Source organism: Stigmatopora nigra, chromosome 16 (genome assembly GCF_051989575.1).
Source record: "Stigmatopora nigra isolate UIUO_SnigA chromosome 16, RoL_Snig_1.1, whole genome shotgun sequence".
NCBI classification, from domain to species: domain Eukaryota; kingdom Metazoa; phylum Chordata; class Actinopteri; order Syngnathiformes; family Syngnathidae; genus Stigmatopora; species Stigmatopora nigra.
The window spans coordinates 6664337-6688330 of record NC_135523.1 but is presented as its reverse complement, the minus strand read 5'-3'; the positions used below and the strand labels follow the sequence as shown (position 1 = coordinate 6688330).

The following is a 23994-nucleotide window of genomic DNA, read 5'->3' as shown; positions in this document are numbered from 1 at the left end:
TTAATAATTGGACAGGCTTGTCTTCATCATCAACAACAAAAAGCCTAGTTGTCATCATACCCAGAAACTGCATATGACAAAATTGGTAGTGCTTCTCCACAAGGTGCGTTTTCTCAGCAAAAGACCCAAATAAGTGATCATTTCGGACTCGTAATTTGGCATTCTGTCGTTTTGGATGCATCACATCACCACCCGAGTGGATCACTTACCTCTCACTGTCTTTCACTTACCTTCAGTCAGCCAGTAGGAAGCAGATCATCGCCCAGCGTCTTTTCATATTACCTCACCCTGAAGTTATTACACCGAAGGGATTGTGTGTTGTGTTACCGCAAGTTTAGAGTCCTGGTGGATGAGAAAAAAAATGCATTACAAAAAAAATGCTGCAAAATATTACTATATGAGTTAATTTAGAAACCTGAAATATTTTCTAATGGAGTCATTGAGCAACAATAGACAGTAATACTTTCTTTTTTTTGTCAAGTATGTTTTTACCTAAATAAATTGCATTTTTTGCCATAATGGTTAACTGCTTTCCAAGCGTGTCTTCATTTTGCCTTTGTTTGGATTAGTGACTGTAAAGTCTATTGTTTTCAAAGATGCATCTACAGTTGTTGTGCTGCTCTAGTTTAAATATTGTACTGTCCCATTTTTTTTAAAGTAAGCAACTTTCCACAAATTGTTCTTAATCCAAAATCTTATAAATATTGCATCCTTTGCTTTCCGTGGAAAATGCATTGATTTTGGATTTAATCAGCATATTAAACATATTTTTGGGTCTCGTTAAATGGGCATCATGATGGGAAAAATACATGACAGCAGTTTGAATTGGATTATGTAAGCCTAAATGACCTAATGCAGTGACATAATGGTGCTAACATTTTTGTTTTTTTTCATCAGTCTAGTGATGTCACTGAAATAGTGAGACGATAATCTCTTTGGGTTTTGGGAAGTATATCATTATCATTGTAATACATCATTCAAAATCCATAAATACAAACCAAAACATCCAAATTAGATACATATATATTGTCCATTTTTTTGTTTCCCAATCATAGAATAGGTGGTGGAAAGAAAAACACCTTAGGGGTGAGTCCTGTAGGTATTTGAGGCCCCTGCCTGGCACGGTGTTGTGTTTGTAGTCAACAGCTGTTTTTCCACTCATTGGTGCACCAGGTCAGAGGGCGATGGGATAGACTTTTAAACATCTCCTAAACCACCCCTGTAGACTTTGCCATGCAGCTCAACAGGGCCCTAGCCCAGATGGCGGACCAATTCCCTCGGGTGCAAGGAGCCCATTCGTGCCACCCTCCCCTAAGCTTTGAACTTGACTCACTGTGTCCCTATATACTTCTTTTTTTCTAACTTTTTTTTTTTTTACACAAGAAGACTGCCTAGTTATCTGGTTCTGCCATCTTTTTCCTCCCTGAATATTCTTTGATGTTTGTAGAGTTTGTTTATTTCCATGAGTGACTTTCTGAGTGATGGGCCCGGCACTGGTAGAGCAGCAGAGCAATTATGAAATGCTGCGGTTAGTGAAGCACTGCATGTGGAAAATCAACACCTCGGGAGATTTTGATGAAATGCCACTGCTGGGTGACATGGGGTTCAATCGAATGGGGTTTCATCTCAATGAATGAATTTTTATTTTATTTTTTTGCATTTAAAAAATACTTTTTTACACTGAGTTCAATCTGGCATGTATAGCACCTCAAAATTCAAGAATTTTTAGAAACCAATAAAACAAAGATGGAAAAATTGGAGTTTGAATGGTAAATATGTTCAACTTCAACTCGGTCTGCTCCAAGATTATAAACTTTGAACTCTATTATTTGTTCTTTCTTTCTTTTTGTTTTAATATACCGCATCCATACTACCTATTCCCATTAAGTTGTGCATGATGAGATGGAGACATTGTTGACCTTTTCTGATGTTGCACTTGGATATCAGTGATGGCATTTAGAAATAATGTAATTACTACATTATTGCCATAGGAATTGACACTTAAATAGATGAATATGGTCTTTATCTTTGCTGTTCAGTACATTTAGAATAAAAGTAGGTTAGACTATACTGTGATTGATATTTTGGTATTTTTTGACAGGCAAGAACATTATGAGCGATTAATTAATTCACTGCCAATATCAGAATAGTGTTATTTCCTTTTTGTTATATATTTTTAAATGCACAGCACCACCATTAGAAATTGTTCAAAATTAGTTTTGTCAGCCCCACACTTTCAATCCTTCCTAAAAAAAGAATTTTAAATTGAAAGTTTCCCCTGAATATCTTGGGCTGTTCATGTTACAGGTTGTGTAATCATGATTTCTAAAGTTAAATTGACCACATGCCAAAGTGAAAACATTTGCTCTTGCAATTATGTGTCCCATCCTGGTTTGTGGTTGGGGATTTTTAGTATTATTTCCAAAAAAGCTGCAATGTTACCAAGGACATGATAATGAATACATTAATTTCCCTTGGGAAATTAGTTTCACAAACTGAGGTGATCAGCTTTTCAGAACATATATTCTGTTTTTATTTTTAATTTTTTACATATTGGTGATTTACTAGACACACTTTTTCTCACCCAGAATCTGCAAGTGGTCCATAGTTTCTGACTACTATGAATTAAAGTCATTCTAAACTATGTATCAATCAAATGGCCAAATCAGGAGTTTCCATATAGCAAAAATAATGAATTTATCTAATGTTACATGTTGTTAATTTAAATTGCCACCCAGGCCTAGACAAATAAATCAGCAGTAAAACATTATTTACAAAGGTTTTTGTCAGCTATCCTGCCTAAATGAACTAGATCTCACTTTGGCGATATTTAGAAAGTAGGAGCTTTTTTTCCATTTTCAATTAGTTTGCAATGAGACTTATAACACAAACCTTCCAATTCCAGATTTTTATATCTATACAAATGAATATGTGTATGCTGCCTCAAACAAACAACATGTAGTATAGGTTAATACAACTAATAACTATACATTGACAATGTTTTTTTTTATCTACAGCAAGCCACCATGAAGTAATGACAGTTTGGTAGTGTGTATGTGTATAAACTGAAATTTTATATATAATTATATCATGAAAATGTCAGATTTGCCGATCCCCTTCGAGCCCTTTCATTTTCTTTTATCTGGAGGTAATCTTTAAATGTTAGCGCTGTCCAGAATGTCAGGTGGCTCCTTGAAGGACATTATATGTGTAGATAAGGCTCTTCCAAAGATAGAACAGATGCATATGAGCATAAGGGGGTAAATAATACCCAGGAAAGAAGGGGATCACTAAACAACCCCCATTCCCTCCCTCTTACTCATGAACCAGATTTCTTAAGAGCCTAATCTACATTCGGCAGCAGTCGGAAATATCAGCTGAGTGAAAGCCCACATGTCATCTCCAACCTTGGCTCGCTTCACTGGACAGACCTAACTGAGGAGATACACACTTGTATGGGCGTGTGTATTCTAAGCCACAAGCTTAGTTCGTGTTCACGCTCCTCTCTGAAAGGAGGTGTTCTTTGGAAATTCATGCTTTTAAGGTCATTAAATAAAAAACACTACTGGCTTCACATTCGCTAAAAAGGCCTGGCCTTATGTTCTTTTTGTTAATTATTTAATGTTATGGCCAAGCTAAACTTGTTATTTCATAATACGGAATACATTAAAAAACAGTCATGTGGGACACTTTTGTGAAGAATAACGTTTTTGAATTAAATTGTAACTATACACTCGAATATCAGAGGCAGTTTCTGATAATATCATAAGGCAAGAACTGGACTATGGATGACCCTCATCTAAACAAGTTTACTACTATAGGATCAAAACATCGTTCATTTTTTGGCAATGTTGAGTTGGAAGATTCCATTTTGACTCAACTACAAAAAAAGTATTTCAAAAGTACAATATATTCAACCTAAATTTGCTAAATGAACTTATGACTACTAGAAAATGGATCCATATAAATGCATGTTGTCCCAAAACAGTTTCCAGCAGCTTCTTCTTTCCTATTTGGGTTCATTTTGTCCCCCACATTCTCCCATAATGGTATTCATTCCCGGATCTCATTCAGATAGCATTCAAAGGCTTCTGTTTTTATAATCACAAACTCAGGAACTCCTCGTTTTTCCATTATTTTTCTAATCAAAGCCAAAGTAATTCATTCTCCTCTGACTGTAAAAGATTGTTTTCCTCCTGAGAGATTGCTCACGCAATATAGACGGCAACCTCCACACGATTCCCATTTGTGGAAAGCACCACACCCTCCCACTCCTCCACACACAATTAATTTCAGATGTCACTTGTAGGTGGTGAGGGAATTCCCAAAATTCTTAAGATGTTTTTTCCTCCCAACTATTTTCCACTGTGTATCAATGGGAGCTCAATGCATTGGGGGCGATCCACTAAAGTAAAGTTAGACCCTATCTCTCCTTTTTCTTCAGCCAGCTGCAGAAGACAAGAAACAATGAAGAAATGTTCAACCCAAATGTACCGAGTTTAATACGCCCAAGTGTTTTGAAAGAGCAGAAATGAAGTCAACAAGAATATGATTAATATTGTCAAAGCGTTGGCCCTACGCCTCCTGGGTTTCTGGAAAATGTGGTTACTATTTCAACACAAAGAGCAGACGTTGGTGGGCTTGAGAAAAAAAATTCGGATGTGAGGGTTGGATCCAAAAAGGCAGCTCTGTGTCAGGAGCTCATCGCTCCGAGCATCTTTGCTGTCACACACCGTCGATTGGATGTTTGGTCGCACCCCTACGATGTCACATGGATTTATCCAAACATAGGAGTGCTGCTCCAGGGAAGTCAGACTTGAGTTCAAAGAAAGCTCAAAAATAGGCCAAAAACACTGTTGTTTTTAATCTGACATTGCAGTGACAGTGGGAATTCCTGCCATTGCAATGAAAAACACCTGCAAGTCTAGCCCAACTATTTCAATCATATGCTAAAATTGCCATTGCGGCTCTCATAGGCCTATTGCACCCTGACACAAAAAGACTACACCAAGATGGAGGACGAATATAGAATGGACGTGTTTAGAATTGACCCAGTTCCCTTAAACTTGTGAAAATAGAGATAACCTGTTCGCATAATGCTCAAACATTCATGTGCTACAGGATCATAACAACAAGATTTAGGTTAGCTGTGTGAGAATGAGGGAAAGGGAACACGCTACAGAGTGTTGTCCTATTTTTTTTTCTTTTTCAGGGCTTGGGTAGCACATTTGTATTCGTCTCCCTCTGCTTCTGATTTCCTCAAGTTCAGTCAGCGATGGAGATTAACCCCGTCCTATCCACCTTGAACCTTTTCTTGTTGATTCCAATTAAAAGGAGGTTGGTTCTTCTCATGCGATACATAACCAGCAAAAAATAGCCGCATCGGCTTCTTGTAAAGGTTCATATTGTGGTTAATGACGCTGCGATAAAATTGCAAAGCGAGACATGGCCTTGTTAGAAGCATGGGAATGTGTCGAGGCCCAATGGATCAGAGCCTTCCAGCTCGTTAGTGAGCATTTGTTGCCGCCCACTGAGGCGAGAATGTGACTGGTGGTGGATCGGGTGATGCACAAGGTTGCTTGTTACAAATTGACGGCATCAACCTATTTTCTTTTCACAGCGTTTCTTGTATTTCTTTTACTTCTTCTTGAGGAATGCAAGTAAAGATGAGACATATATAATCATCAAGTTGGACCGTCTGTCAAAATTCTGTCAAAAGAGCATGGATTATTCCCATTATTGAAAGTGCTTTGGCGCAGAGTTTTGATGGGTCTAGTGCATTTTAAAGCTTTCTAATGGAATACTTTTTTGATTTATTTATTTTTTTCATAAATCCCACAGAACATTACTGATGTTTTTAGTGGGCCGGCTCTTCTTTAGCAACCCAGATCAGTGTGGAGGAAATAAGAGTTGACCTGACTCTAAGGGGTTATACAACTTACCGTAAAACCTCTATTTCAACGGCATGTCGTTCAATTTTTCAGACTTTCACGCCGTTCAATTAGAGGGTGCCACTACATTTCAACTAGCTGGTCAGTATTTTGAGAAGATGCAGTAAACATTATGGATGAAAAGAGCAACCAGGTAACATATACATATCTATTTAACAAAAGGCACAAATACAAGGCGATTACTGGTAACTAATTTCAAATTCACTGGTCAAAATCAAGTAACACGTTGTACTATATTAACAAAAAACTGGATTGTCACATTGGTGTGGGTGTCAGTGTTTATGTATTTATTCACCCATTTTGTAAAACAACAAAATAAAATGATCACCATATTTGTTATTACCACATAGTGAAATATTTGTTTTTGTTGTTTGAGGGTTTTGTGTGACATTTGTGACAACCATCCACAAACTTCAATTGGGAATCGGTTATGTATGCCAGCCAGATCACAAGAAAACAATCTGTGATCAAAGCAATACCTTTGGCTCTCATGCTTTTTGCATTTGGCAGAGGAACAAACGATACACATAGTAAATATACAACTGCAAAGACCTTCTAATCTGCTTTCTCCATGATAAAGTAAGCTTTGTGCATCAGGAAGAATAGGCTACCGTACAAAGGGTAATTTTGCTCTCAAGCGAAACAATCACTTTATTTCCATTTGAAACTTGCTTTAATGGAGAAAAAAGACAAACTGTTAAAAAGTAATCATGTGGAGAAGTGTTTCTCAGAGTGTGACGTTACATTGTTCCATGGCCCATTACGTTCATGCTGCACGGTACTTTACCTCTTTAGTATCAAATGTGCTCGGTCCATTTCTGTTCGATGGGTCAAAGATAAAGTCGTACTAATAGAATGTAATTTAACTACTCACATGATTTTTTTTTCTCTTATTATACACTCAATAGTCCATAACGCTAGTATGTATATTTGTCTAGTGGCTACAAATGGCCTGAATAGTCAACTTCCTATTGCTGCATTCCATTTACTGTATCCTCTAGCTCTCAAAAAATATGAGTCACCTAAATACTCAAAATATAATCTCCATAACATCTCCTACATTTAGATTCCTCTCATGCCTTTGGAAAATGTATTAGAGCAGCCAGGTTTTGAGTGGAAGCTCATTCCTTGGCTAAAGACATAAGTAGGAAACTGGAAATCCAAGATAAAACAGACAGTCATTAATCATTTGTGCAGCTTTTTTCATCTAATGACATCACAAGTATGTCAGATATTGAAGCCAGTTTACTGATTGGGGAATATTTGAATATTCTTTAAATGTTCAACAGTAAATCAAGCACCTCAAATACATGACGTGACGATATTATACAGCAAAACATTGAGTTTCAACAATTTGTCATCACTTCTGGGTAAATTAATGAATGTGTCTGTATTTTTTGTTGTAATTGACATTGTAAAAGAATAATTTATAATATCTGCAAAACCCAAAAAGCATTGTGGTTCTCATCACTGCTTTAAAAGTGTGAATGACAGAACCTCTTCAATTTTATTTTTTTCAAACTCATGCAGTGAATCAAACTGCTACTTTCGATCTTTATGTGCTCTTGCAATTTTAATAAGCTCCTAAAAATGAACATAAAACGACCATCACACTTTTCTTTTTTACGGTGCTGCTTTTCTTTGGTCGTGGCAATCAATTTGGACTCAGCTGCACATACACCCCTCGAGCAGGGTCAATAGGTCACCCCAAGAAAGGTTATAGTGGTCAAGCTCCTCAAGGCTTTCGTGTCAAACAAGCATATTAACCAGCTTTTTAAATGTTCATTTCAGTCCATGTCTCTACCTTAGCACATTTTCAGTCTCATCCATGAATGAGTATCCAATCAGGGAGCCTGAAACAATAATGATGAGTTTTTTTCATGATGATGGATGTTACATATTTTGCCAGTGACAGTGTTTTTGTTCTTTTGCAAGCACCAATGGATGTGAGGAGATTAAATAAATTGGATAAAGTGGCAATAGAAAGTAGAGCAATGATACTAGAATGCTAAGGGGATTGAAGGCCTGAGTGAGAAAGGTCTTTAGGTCTAAAGGGATTCATTTAGGTAACACGATAGTTCAGTCTGGGATGATGAACAGTGTTGCTATGGGTTAAGATGGTGTGAAGGCAATTTGGACAGACAGCAAGTACTCATAGGAGAGATGATACTTTTAATATAATTTATTTAACTAAATATTTCCTAATATGATCCTAATGAACAAAAAATATAAAGGCACAACTTAAAAATGGACATGAAAATAATTACCATATTTTCACAACTCTAAGGGGCACTTAAAAGTCTTACATTTTCTCCAAAATGGACAGAGCACCTGATAATCCAGTATGCTTTATATATGGAAAAAAATGTCATTCATTGAGGGTGCGCCTTATAACGCGGTGCGCCTTATGATGGGGTGCACCTTATAGTTGTAAAAATACGGTAAATAAATACAAAAGGGACTGCGGTAAATCCTCAAAATATTACCGATATCGATTATCTTGGTTTTACAATGTGCCATGTTTACAACTCATAATAATGCCATTGCATTATTCATATAATAAATATAGGGACTAATTACAACAGATATTGAGCTTCTTATCTATTTTGAGAATCAATACCAATAAATTTGCTAATTACACACTTGTTTTTTTTACTGCAGGTCCTGACATTTTCATGAAACTAGATTAATATGCTTGTAAGGCTAAACTGTATCTCTGTTTTCATGTTCATGGAAGAAATAATAAAATTGGCCTGTGTGTTCCAATAATATTAGTTTCATAAGTATAGAGACAAATTGAAATTGACTTGAGTACTTCCCAAAACAAGAGAGTTACCACAAAGGTCAACAATCTATGGAATGTTATTCTGCATAGAGAGGTCCATTTCATTTTGCAATAAATTATATACTGTATGCCTGATGCTTTGATTTTAGTCGAAATATTCCCACAGCTACACTGTTGACTCAAAACCACGGCTTCGTGGCTTCTTCTTTGGTGTTCCGAAACATTCATAAAGGCAACACAAATGTGACTCCAAGCTCCCAACAGCAGGTTTGGATTTTTCACTGACTCTCAGCATGTGAATATAGCCAGGTTTGTTTTCTTTTGATTAAGTAGGCATGTGAGGCATGCGACCAGATTTGAACCTCGGCAATGCCTTTATTTATGTTCTACTCTAGAGGATCAACGCAAGGTGAGGTGTGAGCTAAACTGGAGAAGAACGGGAAGCAGTATACTCAAATGTTTGTTACCGGGATGACTGCTTTATGTTCCCATCCATATCCATCCACTTGTTCTTGCCCTGACTGAGCAGTGGCATGAAATTCCATGCATGCCTTTAATTTTAAAAAGAAAGAATTATTCTTCTCAGTGGGATTTTTTTTCTACCCTTTCCTCATTCGATACGATCCCTGGCGGCAAAAAGAAGCAGGGGGTATGATGGGATTGAAATAACAGCCTGTTAGTCCTTTTTAACAAAAGCAAAAAAAAGTGGTGCCCACCGCTCAGTTTCTGACTTGTAAGGGAGATTTTGAGGGAAAAAAGTTTGACTGAAAAAAAGTGGGAAAAGAATATAAAGAACCGGGTTACATTGAAGATCACTGAAATCATCCGAAGCTGAATTATCCCTGCTCGCTAACTCCATTTAGGGATTTTGGTAATTTATACAACATTGTCTTAGTGGCCTGGTAATAATGGGTCGACTTTGCATAAGCTTTTCGTCTCTGCTGGAATAGAAATCTCTGTTAATAGTTTTCAGATCCGATTTTCTGACACATGTCAAAGCACTGGCTCTATGATTTGAACAGCCGCGCTTTTTTTGTGCGCCCTACGTCCTTGATTTGGTGCCTTTTGTCAAACTTCCAAAGAAAGATCTGGGTTATAAAAAGAACGACGACGTAGTGGGCCTTTGAAGTTTCTGCAAGAAATGGTGGAAAAGAACTGGGAAACAGTAGGGTCTCTTCAACTTGAAATAGTAATTATGTTACCACTTTGATATGTTGGAAACTGGGAACATGCCTCCTATTCTCAGTGCTCCAGTCGAAAGAAAAGACGCTCCATTTTCCACAATAACCACATAGAAGAAAAACATCTTTATTACAAACGTTTCTATTGCTCACTGGCAAAATTTGAGAGAAAACCTCATTTGAAGCACTAATTGATATAGAATCTAATGAAAAGCTTTTTTTTCTTTTTCAGTTAATGAAAGCCGTCTGCACAACTCTATAGAAAATTCACTTGGTGCAAATAATTAAGCAGTCAAATGTCTAAAATCAAATGCCCTAGAAGTTCTATTTGGAATATTGTGGGATGCAAAATATGCACTGAAAGGATAAATACTAAGTTTAAAGCACATAGGATCATACACAATGTCAGCATATTTTATGAGAGTTTTATTTTGTAATGATCTACGGGATTAAATCCAAAAGTGGTCTGTCTTCATCTTTTGGCTTTTCCATTTTGTGTGTTGCCATTACAAAAGGGTACATAGGATTATATTTGTGTTATTGGAAACACACAAGATAACTTTACCAAAGAGATGCTAACATAAGGAGCTTATGCTTTAGTTCAAACCATAATGGCAATGGAAATAAGAGCAAAATGTGTTGTTGTTTTTTTTTAATGACAAGATATATACTCTGTTTAATATATGTATGACCATTTGTATGGTTGCTTAAAACATTGCCTGCCGCTAATAAAGTTATTAAAATTCCTTTCTGGGATTTATCCTAATTATTCATTTATGCAAAAATAGTTTCAAAATTAGAAGTGACTTTTGTGTCTACATTGAGATCAATTGCATCTGGGGATTTGGACCATTTACACTCTGGAATACAATACTAAGCAAAGGAAAGAGTATCCTCTGGGTTCAATAACTGTTCGGCAGTCTGTTCTTTTTTTATGGTTGTGCAGCCTATGACTTTGCCGCAGTGAGCTATTAGCAGTAAGCAAGGGGAGTGGGACTTGGAGCCCCCGTCACAGCAGACTCAGTTACATGAAACCTACTCCTTGCTGTCTGGCCAACTCATGCTCTCCACCCTGTGTTGCAAATGAAAACATGGGTGTGTCCAGGATTGAAGGAGGCAAGAAAACAAAGTTTTTTCCTTGACCCCTTACTCCCACTCAACTTTAGAGATAACTCACTGTATTGTCAAGAGAGAAGGTGTCAAAGATACACAGTGATATAGCGGCGACAAAAGCAGGGAAGAGACAGAATAAGTGCTAGGATTAGAAGGGTAACATGCAGACAGAGCTGGATAATTGAGCCAAGACTAAAGGGAGTATTTGTGTAAGAGGAAGTATTAGGGTTGTCTGAGGCACCAGGCATTTGGTGTGGTTGTCCTCTCCCTGAACTCAACAGACTTGTGGAGGTGACATTGCCATCTGCCTCTTAGCAGTCAATATCAATACCTCCAGGTCACTGAAGGATGAACCGTGAAGGAAGCACGAGTATTTCTTTGTTGGATGGATGCCATTTACACTTATAAAAGCTTCCTTTTTGTTCCTATGTCAAGTGAGAAATGCATTTGTCAGTAACATTGTCCTCGCGGATGTACAATTTGAGACATATATGATTGCCAATGACTTTGTTATAATTAATTAAGTCTAAAAAGGCCAACGGTGCACAGAAAATGAAGAATTGGAAGAATATCTTACCATGAGGGGGCCACCAATATCATACAATCTTTCATTTGATCCTACATTGGAATTTGTCACATGTCCATAAAATGTGAACTGGATCAGTGACTTTTAGGCCCCATAACCGATATTACACCATCATTCCTGGACCTTTTAAAGACACTATTGTGGATTTTTTTTTGGGTTTAGTGGATCAGGAGAAATTTGTCCATGTACCTAATTTAGCTTGCTCTGGATACTCATTGCATTTGTATCAGTTTCTGTTAGGCCTGAATGACTTCCAATTGGTCACAATAACACTTAACACAGTAAATGGGCCTAGATTGGAGCCGCAAAGCATATTAAATACTAAACGGCTCCCACAAAACCTTACAAGGAAACAACAGTGCAATATACAAACACATTGCAAGACTGAAAACCTGGCAGAACTGACCCAGAAAGAACACTGCCTGTGTAGTTTTGGTCAAGCACACTGAAGGTCTACTGAGTCAATACGTTTTGGAAAAACTTGCATTTATCTTCAAAAGACATGTTTGTTTGTGTCTCAAACGGATGTCAGTGTAATCACTTAAGTCAGTGACCCTGGTTCCTTGGGTCTGCCCCCCGCCCCTCCTTTGCATCCCGAGGCCTGCAGATTGTCTGAGTGGTGACCCATGAAAGTGAATTCCCAAGTACTTTTTGATTAACCTTTGACTCTGTACCTTTTACTATTTGACCTCCACGCAACCCCCACAGTAGCATTACAGAGTCTTATCAAGATCATCACACTCACAGGAAGCACTAGGGTATTTTTTCATGTGTATGCACAAGCCAAGGTGAAGTATTGTTTTTTTATGGTGAAAATTTAACAAAAATACAGCTTCCGATGACAACATTTTATTTATCATTATTAATAATCATGTAAATGTGTTCATATCAGCTGCAACTCAGGTTTGAATAATAAAATCAATCCCAGTCTACAATGGCTCGTGGTTTAGTAAATCTAAACTGAGTGCAAAGAAGACAAAATAGCTCTGTGGTCAACGTACTTTGTCTACGCAGAGAACTGCTGTTTACAGACAACCCGATCGTACATTTTCAACAACAAATGGTCAAATCCCAAAAGTCTATGAGTTGTGTTCTTGAGTGAGAAAAGCCAGCTATTTAGATGTCTTGTACTCATGTCTCACTATCAGGTCTGTATTGGAATGTGATCACAAGAACATGCTATCTTTTTTCCCATGCTGCTATCTCCTGGAATGTATTTCAAACTCAGCCCGGTTTCCACTCTGACACTTGGGTGTGTCTCCCACAAGAAACAGTGTCCAGTACGAGGAAAGCTAGTGCAAGAAACACAGTTTGCCTGCTAAATTACAAGGTGACACTAACGGCTGCGTGTTATACCGTGGAAGCTGAATGTGTGAAAAAGAAAGCGCAAATAAACCTGTCTGAATAGAACGTCATTTACTTATGCCAACTTTGTTTGAGAGGGTTTGAAATTTGGGAACAATATCCTGTTTCTTTGATATGGTCTAATGGGTCTTTTTGCAAAAATACTTAATTTTTCAGTGAACAAGATTGAACAATTATCAGGCGAATGTTTAAGTCCATCATTGTAATAATTAAATCAAAACCATTTCTCTACATAGTAGAGCAAAGTTAGACTGTCTCATCTATTGCCCAAATATAGCAAAACTATGGACATTCAGGTAGTGCTATTTCCATGAATACATTTCTTTATTCATTCATTTGTTTTAAAATTTTGAGAGCCCAAGCACTCATATACTGTTGACATTGCTGAGCTAAAGAATACTGCCACTGAGAAGCAGCACGAGCCAGAGGCACTTGGATCAATATTGTCTTAAAGTTGTCTTTGCAGATAGTATTAGTGACATTGACGTGGAATGAAAGTGAATTTCCATCAGGGAAAGAGTGGGTGGATGGGCGGAGACGAAACCAGCCATATAAAAGGCCTCACGATGTTGGTGGTCCTTCCTCATTCTGATTTTATGGCTGGTGCTTTCTTTCTTTGGCAAAGTTAGTCTTTCATTTCAGCGAGGGCCCACATCCAATAATGGTAGCAAGTGAGAAAAATTCACCCCACATACAATTGAGGTAAAGCCAGTTGATTTACTTTGGAGCTAGAGCTGTCTGCCTGGGATAAAAGTGAGATAACAACTTTAAAACACATTTAATGAAACTTCTATATTGTGGATATACTGGATGTGTTAGTGATCCAATTGATTTTCAGGTGAGTGTGTAAAAGGGGCAACACAGAGCAGCCCTAAAAAAAAAAATACTATGATTAACATGCTCGTGCTCCTAAAACATGAACTCTAGTCTTAATCTGCAGCTGGACTACTGTTTGTATTGGACCAAGGAAGGGAGTTGGCTTCTTGTTTTTTTTTTTGGGTTGGTTCATTGCTTGCTGGCTTGGGCTCACATAAGAGTGCAATACATATCATGTAAGGCATTTGCTTTACTCTTAACCTAAACTTCTCTCGTATTGTCAACCATCTAGAAAGAATAACCATTTTTGAAAAATAAAAATCATGCAAGACTATACATATGTATTGGCACGCCTATGGGAAATGAGTCAGAAGTAAATATACAGTGGTACCTCGACATCCGAGTTCCCCAACATATAAGCAATTTGAGATACGAGTAAAATTTTGAGCAAATATTTGTCTGGAAATACGAGACACATTTTGATATACGAGCAGACAGCAGACGCGAGAGGTGATCTATCATTTGCAATGCTAGCACCCATTACTCTCTTGGGAGCACTGTCCGGGATGTTCAAATGTGTCTGTCTTTTTTCAAAAAGATTTAAAAAAGGTAAAAGTTGGACTAGAGGGATTGGCCCCTAAATTTCCCAAAGGTATTTGATTGGCTTGAGATCTGTGTCTCTATGCAGGAAAGTTAAGCTTGGCCATACATGACTCATTCATTGCCTTAAGGTCCTGTTCTGAAGTCAAGTGTAAACAGACGATAGAGGTCAGCATTATTATGTTGACCAGCCGAATGTATCTCTTGCCCTCATGGCAAACTTCAAAGGTTCAATACAGAACTGGTGTTTTTTTTCCTCTGAGAAAAATATATAAACACGTTATCAAGTGTGTTACATGAAGTACAATTTCCATTTGTAGGTTGGAGTGAATAAAATCTCTCGAATATTATTTGCTACTGTGGTTAAGTGGGAGCAAAAAGACAAGGCACGTGTTTAAATAAAACTGTAATAATGTTAACAGCGGATGATAAAACTGAAAATGATTTTATCTTTTGTCAAATACCCCTTAGTCTCCATTCAGAAGTCGTTGGGGATAGAACACTCACAAGCTGTCAGCGCCAAGACTTCTACATGCAATATGTAGTTATTATGCAATGTAACTTAAACATGAACCGATGCGTCAACAATCTCCTTAAAATTTCCCAGAAAAGGTGTTGCTTCTCTATCCTTCCAGCATTTTAAAGTTGAAAAAGTAAGGAGTTCAATTCAAGTTGACTGATTTGCAAGTTAAGGTCGAGTCCATCTGTATTCTAAAGCCGTAGCCTTGAAGCTGGGAAGGAAAAACTCTGGTAGAATGATTCAATACGGATGCTACAGTCTTGACCTACCACATCGATGGACTTACTCTGAACTGGGCCATTACTGATAAGGCTCATAAATGAGTCGCTGCACATACTTGCATGGATATGAATCCGTTTTTTTTCTTTCAGTTCGGCTTAAGTTGTATGGTTAGAAGGAGACATAATCAAGTAGGGTTTTCCATGCAATAGTACAGACGGATTCGGACTCAAAACTACCTGCTGGGCTTGTCACGCTGTTTACATTTGCCAGCGAGGAGCAGTCAGCCAGATGCATGAATTATGAATCGGACACAGATGACTCCCGCTCGAGCTGTGGCCCGCGGAATGCAGTGAGGAAGCAGAAATAATGAGGCGGTCGCGGCCCGCGGGATCTGTCGACTGAAACTTTAACTTCATCCTTCAGCTGCCGTTCACCTCCACCATTACGAAATGGAGAGGTTTGACCCCACTCAGACTTGCCATCGTAAAAAAATCTGACTTTTGAGTCCTCTTCACCAAAAATAACAGTGTCATATTTCTGTCACCCAAAAAGATTGAAAATTCAATTGAGCTTGGTGTTTTTTTTTCATTTTGATATAAGACCACCACCATTCCCCTCGCTGACACTTAAAGCCAATCCAGTCGATTTTTTCGTACTATTTAACACTATCCTATTTTGGCTGAGTTTCTCGCATACTTCAGCATTGCAGCGTGCCAAGGATGTCAGAGGGATAGCGCTCGCAGCTGGACACACAGGTACGGCACTTTTTAAAAGTGCAGCAAGAATTATGTAACCGTATCGGAAGCTTTTCCGCCCGTTGGCTTTCGTTCATGCCCCACAGATAAAATGCATTAAAAATAAAGTAACAAATACGATTTTTGTCTTATTCCCAGTGTGTTCTTCACTTGCTGTGAATGGAAAATAAACATATAGGAATGGGTAGAGGACACTATAATTTGCCATTTAAATGGGACTATTGAGAAAAAAAATGTGTAGAGGCTGCAATTAACCTTCCGGTTGCAGAGTTTCTATTTTCTGAAGAGCATACTGAAGTAAAGATTGGAACTTCTGACACATTGATGTGCACGTACATGCACGTGCATCATTTTTCTCTCATGCCTGTTGGCTTCAACTGAGCCGATCACACTTTTGACGTGTGATGGGTTGCATTACACGTGTTTGTGTGCATGCTGACGAGTTGAAATGATTTCAGCTCTATAGCATGCATGGCCGAATAATTCATTACTTTTGCATATGTGCCATCTGTAGAAAGCAAACGACACGAAAAAAAAAAAAAACTGCAAGTTTCACTTCAGTAAACCCCCAACTCTTATGGAATTCCTCTTTAATTTTGGCTTCACGCACCATTCTGCAATCCTGTGGTTTTCCCACACGTGTGTTTCATGTTGTGTTATTTTAACAAAACCACGTCTCAGCTTCGCTTGGACTAATAAGTGGAGGCCCTTGTTTGAAGAACGTTTTTGTTTGGGATTTATTTGGCTCCAGATGTGTGTTATCTCATCCCATGTCAAAGTCCCAGCACATCATCATCATCATCATCATCATACTATGCAGTGGGAGGAGGATTTAACTTGGGAGTGATTGGTGAAAAAACATGCCTGGTACAGGACAACGCTGCTTGCGTCATTCTCTTAAGCCAAAGTCTCTTGAACACAATTCTATCCCTAACCCTCACCTTAATTTAGGAGAAAAGTATGTATTTTAGAATCTAATACACCATTTGCTTTGGCAAATCACAAAAGCATGAAGGTGAGGGGGATTGGTTGTTGTTTTTAGTTTAATAGTGTGAAACCCACACATCTGATTTCTATTAAATGTTGGGAACAAGAAGATTCTTATAAATTAGGAAATGGACTTTAATATCATGTAGTAATTACAATGGAAGTCTGTCATGGTGCCTAATTTGTTAATTAAATTTGACAAAGCAAACACTATACACTATTTTTATACAAACAGAGAGGTTTTAACAATCCCAAAATTTGTTCAATTCTGGTCAGAATATGAGCTCAAAATTGTTCGTGAAATTCAATTTATATTTTTATATTTTTTAACATTATATCAAGAATGGGGGTCCATGTCTTCACCTCTGCAGCCAGCTCAGCAATGACAGTCTGTTTCCTATTGCCTTATCAATTCATATATAGAAAATAAATAATTATAATAATACACTATTTTACTGGCAACCACAGCTACCTTGCTTCAGGCCAAATTGGACAAACTGAATGGTTAAGACGCCAATACGGGTCAACATAGGCAAACATAACATTGCCATTTGTGCCCAGCCTACTTCACTTGTCAAAATCATTCCCACTACAGTCATGTTGTAGATGAGAAAGTTGTAAAAATAAATAAATAAAGCGGTTCAGAGAGCAGTATATACTAGTATGACCTCTTTGGGGTGTTTTGGTACAATAGATGGATTAAAGACTTTTATTTGGTGACAGAAAACTAATATTGTCAAACATTTATGGAGCCGGCCCACATTTATTCGTTCTCTTGTGCCAAGCCCAGCAGCGCTATTCAACTCTACAGGGACTGCAAATGTACTCTAAAGCTGCTCAACATCAATGTTTCATCTGTAGAAAGCCCTAACTTGGTAAATTGTGAATACATTTATAGATTGTGGGACCAAGAATGTACTAATTAGTGGGGGGCTCAAGCCAACACCATGCTATAATTTATACAAAGGATGGGGGAGGTCCCATTAACAATAGTGTAAACACAGCCTAATGAAAAGATGCATAGAAATGGTTTAAAGGGTTAACAAATCTCATGATGATTTTTAGGGATTGTCACCAAGTTTTACCCTAAAACAACCCCTAAATATAATAGATATAATCTAATAAAAAATGTTAAAATAAATTTTGTTTTGTTGTTCTCTCGAACAAGACTTTAACTTGTACAAGCAATAGCAGGAAGCAGAAAAAAAATGTCGTTGAGTATCCCCTTTTCTGTAAATATGTGGAAAAAAAGACGAGAACATGCAACACTTTCAAAAACTCCCAGGAGTGTAAAAAAGATTTTCCGTTGCTCCCCTACAGGACACATCACAAAGTCTCGCCTTGCATGCTGTACTTGGTCTGCCCCAATTGTACTGAAGTGGAAATCCAATTGAAACCACAGAAAAGCAGACTAATTTGCCATGTTTTTTTTTTTTTGTACATAGAAAAAGTCAGGCTTCTTTGCCAGGCTAACATATTTAACGTTAATTCCATAATCATGGCTGTGCACAGTTATACCAAAATGAAAATGTACTCTAATTAACAAGAATCTGTCTACAAGACTTCATTCATTGACTAAATGCCATATTTTCAGAACTAGTTATTTAGAAGTAGGCAACCATTTTTGATGATAAAAAGCACTTTATTACTTATTCAACCCTCTGCAGAATAGAAATTTCCCACTTGAAGCTAAACATTTTTTTTAATTAGGAGGGGTGTAATTGCACATTGTTGCAAATGTATAAACTTCTTGCACATTGCAAAAAGTGGGCTGTCTATGTAAAGGAAAAGGAGCCTTTTTTCCCCTCTGGCATGGATCCATCCTCCTCCTCTCCACATGCCTCATTGTGGCTGTCTGCTGCACTCCACTCTGGTCCCATGAGAAATCTGGGACAGACTATATTGTTTGAGCCAAATGTGTGTATGTGTGTTTTGTGTTTAACTGGAATTGTATATTTGGTTATATCACAGGCCAGTGATACTTGGAGTGGCAAGGAAGAGCACATATTTGACACTGAGATGGCATTAGACGCATACGTATCCACCAAATGATTCACTCAGTGTTATTTGGCACACATTAAAGAGAAAACTCATCTGAAGGTAGGTAGTCAGATGAGATTTTTCCCTTTTAAATGTATGCTGAATCTAGTCAGACAGAATGTTTCAAAAGGAATCTCGACCTGGCTATTAACACGCTGACATTTCCTCTTTATAACGCACGAAAGATGAGAGCCATCGGTCACGAAGCTTTCCTCACGTCATGGCTGGCAAGAACAGTCCAGACGTGGACAATTCAAATTAGAAGCCATGTCTGCATGAAAGCACTGATGTGTTTGACTCATATGCCAAACAGAGAGAATATTTCACTCATGGCCACATCTTACTCAGATGAAAGACACCATACTTTTGCATCCAGTGTTTCTCGTGACAGTCTGTGTGCATCACCAGCTTCACTTAAAAGCCTTAGAGGATCAGAGGTTAAAACAATGGTGCAGTGTATCATACTCTTCCTTGGAGCAAACAAACAGTAATTAAACAAGACTATGCTATTTCCAAAAATAGGAGTGCATTATTATTGCCACGCTAATGGGCATGACTTACCCCCAATTAACAAGAGCGGGTATGCCATAAACCAGTGTTTTCAGTGGGTTGGTTCGCGGGCCGGGTATATATTTTTTCTAAAGGATTAAAAGAACTGGATTAAAAGCCCTGAACATTCAGTTTTTTTATAGATCTAAAATAATGTTTATATATTTAGATTTTACAACATGATTTCATAACTAAAAACACATGGATTAAAAAAAAATACAATTATTGATTTAAAAGGGGGTAGATCAGGAAATTTCATATACATCTATACTTTTAATTCCTGGGGTGCTGGAGGCTATCCTAATTTACTATGGGTACCAGACGCGGGCCATCCTAAATTGGTGGCCAGCCAATTGCAGGGCAGGGATGAGACACATAACCATTTATGCTCACACTCATACCTAAGGGCAATTCAGGGTGTTCAACCGGCATCCCAGTAAGAGGAAAACGGAGTTCCCAAGGAAAACCCATTCAAGCCCGGGGAGAATGCGCAAATTCCACACAGTGAGAACTCACCTGGGATCGAACTCTCAACTGCAGAACTGCAATGACGACGCACTAACCACTCTCCCACCTACCCTCCCATATGTGTATACTATATTTAAATTTTAAGCTCACAAAACTCAATGAAAAGTTAATCATTTCATTTATGAATTACAATGAAGACAGGCTATCATGACATATATTTTTTATTTTTAAACATGGGTCTTTTAACATGAATCAATAGAATCTTAGTAAATCTACGTGGGTAAACTGATGGGTTCTATAGCCAGATGGCTCAATCTTTTGCAGCCCTGTGCTAAATATCCTAGATTCACTGACACAAGCAATAAAACAAGAAGGGTTGTAGGGATTCAAAGTGCTTCCTCAGCATACTGGAGTCAAGTATTTCCCGAGCGTCATTCAGTTTCGACAGCTTCTGGGTAGTCTTTATACCTCTTATATAAGAATAAATACTGTTTATTGCATGACGCCGCAGACAACCTGTTTTCTGGTGTTGTTGTTAATAGTATATCTGCATAAAAAGTAACAACTCTCTAATGACTAGTGAAGTGATTTCACTAGGATTTTTTCTTTGGGCCTTGAATAGCAAATAAATGCACAAAAGGCAGTTCATATCCAGTTCACTGTTGTCTTTCATGAATTATTCATTCATTTTCTGAATCGCTTTATCCTCACTAGGGTCTCGGAAATAGAAGAAAAACTTCATCTGTATATATTCTGTGTTGGCAAGAGCTACAGTAGCCGTCTATCTTTGTAGGATTTTTCCATTTTCCATTTCTTTGCTGACATAATAGCTTACCGGGAGTTATTTTCACTGTCAACACTCAGTTGAGGAACACGGTGAATTCACACGGACTCCTGGCTCACTTATTTGCCTTGGTGCTTGGGGCAAAAATAATACCATCCTTGCGGGAGAATATTTATTTGAAACAGGTAGATTGTATCGAAAGGAGGTGTAATTTCCCCAAAGCAATGTGACTACACAATGCGAGCCATTGTCTAGAATCCAGATATAAAGTGGATCAAAGTGAATCTTAGCGTCAACATCAGGCAGCTGTTCACACCATCGGTTCAAAGGTGAAGGGGCTTTACATGTATTTCATGTGTTAAACCTGGCCTCTTTGCCCTCTTCCCCACATACCTCTTACTTTTCAACAAAAAACATGGTCCTTGGTAGAATAAAAATACAAAAAAAAGCCCTCTGATCTCCTGAGCAGATGCCTGTGGGTGGTGTACCAACAGGGTGGCTTAAACCTCCGACCATCAAGACCTTCTCACATCTGTGCCGAGTTAGGGTAGGCACTTTGTTACGTCAAGCCCAGCTGTTCAAGGATTTGCTCTGTTGACGTCAAACTGGTTGGATTGTAGTGATTTTTCGCCAGCAACATCATTTAAAATCATATTTGACAAGGCGCCTCACAACCATGGGAAAGCACATATCCGTTATTGTCTTAAATAGTCGTTTTCTCACTCTTTGGACTCTTTCATGGTTCGTGCAGTTGCTGTAGGATCGCAGCTTAAATAAACCCAAAACCTTTCCACAGGAAGAACTGAGTGGATAAGATAACCAATGTTGGTTTTAAACCATGTACTCCTTTTTTTAATAGTACTTTAAAAAAAACTGCCAGCTGAAAGGCATCCAACAATACATGTTATCCTAACATCCTAACAAAGAAAATTGTATCAAGAGTTACAAATGCTGATATAGACATTTTAGTTAAATTGGTCATGGTGGTGACAACCAGAACCATGTCTATGTATACATCACGCTCTGTTGCAATTGTTCATGTTCTGGGGAGCTCCAATGTTTCCTCAAGAATAGATAGAGGATGTAGGGACCATTTGATACTCCTAAAATAATTCTAATGATAGGTTTTCATATAGAGTCTGATGGGAAGTGGACACTTTTGGCTTATGCAGTCCACAGATGTGTGGTTATTATAGGCCAGCCAAGTTTAGCACATTCTTTCTCGATGAAAAAGCATTTTGCTAAAAAAAATAGAAATGTGGAATGAAGGAAGTTGAGTCTATTTCTTTGGTGAAAAGATGGAAGTGGTTTTAGAACCCCTGACCCACGCAGAGCTTAATAAGCAGTCTGTACTTATGAGAAGGCTGCAATCGAAACGTAAAGATTGGCGAGATGACTGCATTCCTAAAATCTTGACTTGATGATCTATTTAAAGCAATTACATACACCATTCCTATTTTAACTTGGAAAGAATAATATTAGATTAAAATTGGATTTGAAACAATCCAAATTTGGACTACAATGTTTTTCTTTTTACCAAGCAAGAAGAAAAGGTATGCTTTATAAGGAATTTGTCTTCTTATTTGTATTATTATTAGTTACATATATAATATGTACATTCATAAAATTATGAATACATATTGTATATGTTCATATAAAATACATTAGTACTATACACTACACAATTGGGATTGCAAAACAAACAGCAAGTAAAGCAACATAAACCAACCAACCTTTTGACATTTTCTACCACACAGCAGAAAAATAAAATTCTGTTGTCGTTGTTTTTTTTTTGCTTTTTTTTGCTAGGAAGCACTTGATGAAAACAGCAAGTGGAGTGATGACCTCACCATGTCCACGCAAAATTGCACTACTTTGACTTGCTAATGCCTGATCACAGTAAAACAGACATCTCAAAACTTGCAGCAATTAAGATGCAGTTCAAACAGCATAAGTTCAAATCTTCCTCACACACCCTTATTTGTTCTTCCACCTTTCCCCAATTTGTTTGTTATCTTATATGCAGATAATCATCATGTATTTAATCCAGACTTGATTCTTGTAATATGCTGGCAATTTTACATCATAGATTGATTTTAAGGGGAAATACACAGAGAAATATTTGAACTTGCAACACAGAGCTGACTGCACCTAGCATTTTCTTCTATTTTCAGGGGAGTGCACTTATATGTAACATCTGTGTAAATATTATGGAGGTGTAGGGTCTTGGTCTTTTTAAGTGCAGGATAGGGAGTACTAGTGTCAGCTTTGAAGGCACAAAGCCAGAAGTGAAAAAGGGTTTGGCTGGTCCTCACTGTATTCATTCATTCATTTTATGAACCGCTTATCCTAAGTAGGGTCGTGGTGGGTGCAGAAGCCTATCCCAACTGACCGGGTCGTCATCTTCAGTGCATACTGGAAAAATGTTACTTGGAATATTATTGATGAAATTGTTGCATATTACTGGATTATCCAATGAATTAATCCATTAGTTTTCAATTTTTTTCAGCGTCATTAGATTCTGAGTGCGTGTGCATGGTTGTCCGATTCCATGTGCCCTGTGATTGGCTGCCCACAGATTCAGGGTGTCCCCCGCCTCTGGCCTGGAGTCAGCTGGGATAGGCTCCAGCACCCCCCGCGGCCCTAATAAGGACACAGCAGTTCAGAAAATGACATTAGACATTAACATTATCTGCTTAAAAAAGAAAAATGCAGAATTGATTTTTAACGGAGTGAATCATACTAACAAAGACCACAGCAACAATATGTAAACAGAAGAGTCTGGGAGAGGAACTTGTGAATTCTTAAAATATGTCACACTTGATTAATTCTGTTATGTAATACATATTGCATGGAGACATACACTCAACTACCACAAAGATGGGAACACCATTGCATACTCACCACATGATTCATATACTGTTGTATACTTGGCACATAACAATCAATGGATCTGGATAAAATATACACATGAATATGTTAAACACAAGCACATTTACTTTTTTGATTATTAGATTTATATTATATATTTAATATTACATTATTATTATCCCCTGCCCGGTGCTGGAAGTCAGCTGGTAATATATTGATTTTAAACTTACCTATAACCATCTTCTTGGAGCAGTTGTGTGTTGTGGTGAATCTTTGCCATTTGGCGAGGTAGAAGACTCAAGTAGTAAAAGTTCAAGCGTACAAACTTAATTGACAAACTCTTCTCTAAAACATTTACAGTTACCTCTATTTATTTAGTCATTTACTCATCTATTGTCAAC

At 37.8% G+C, this 23994-nt stretch overlaps 1 long non-coding RNA gene across 1 annotated transcript; it reads right to left on the bottom strand.

Annotated features, from left to right (window-relative positions):
* Nucleotides 1-23: 23 nt before the first annotated feature.
* Nucleotides 24-23986, bottom strand: LOC144209682 (uncharacterized). The gene is made up of 3 exons (XR_013329201.1): nt 23824-23986; nt 23627-23675; nt 24-342 (listed from the first exon to the last, which is right to left on the bottom strand). It is a non-coding gene; the product is annotated as an uncharacterized LOC144209682 (long non-coding RNA).
* Between the last annotated feature and the right edge of the window lie 8 nt (nt 23987-23994).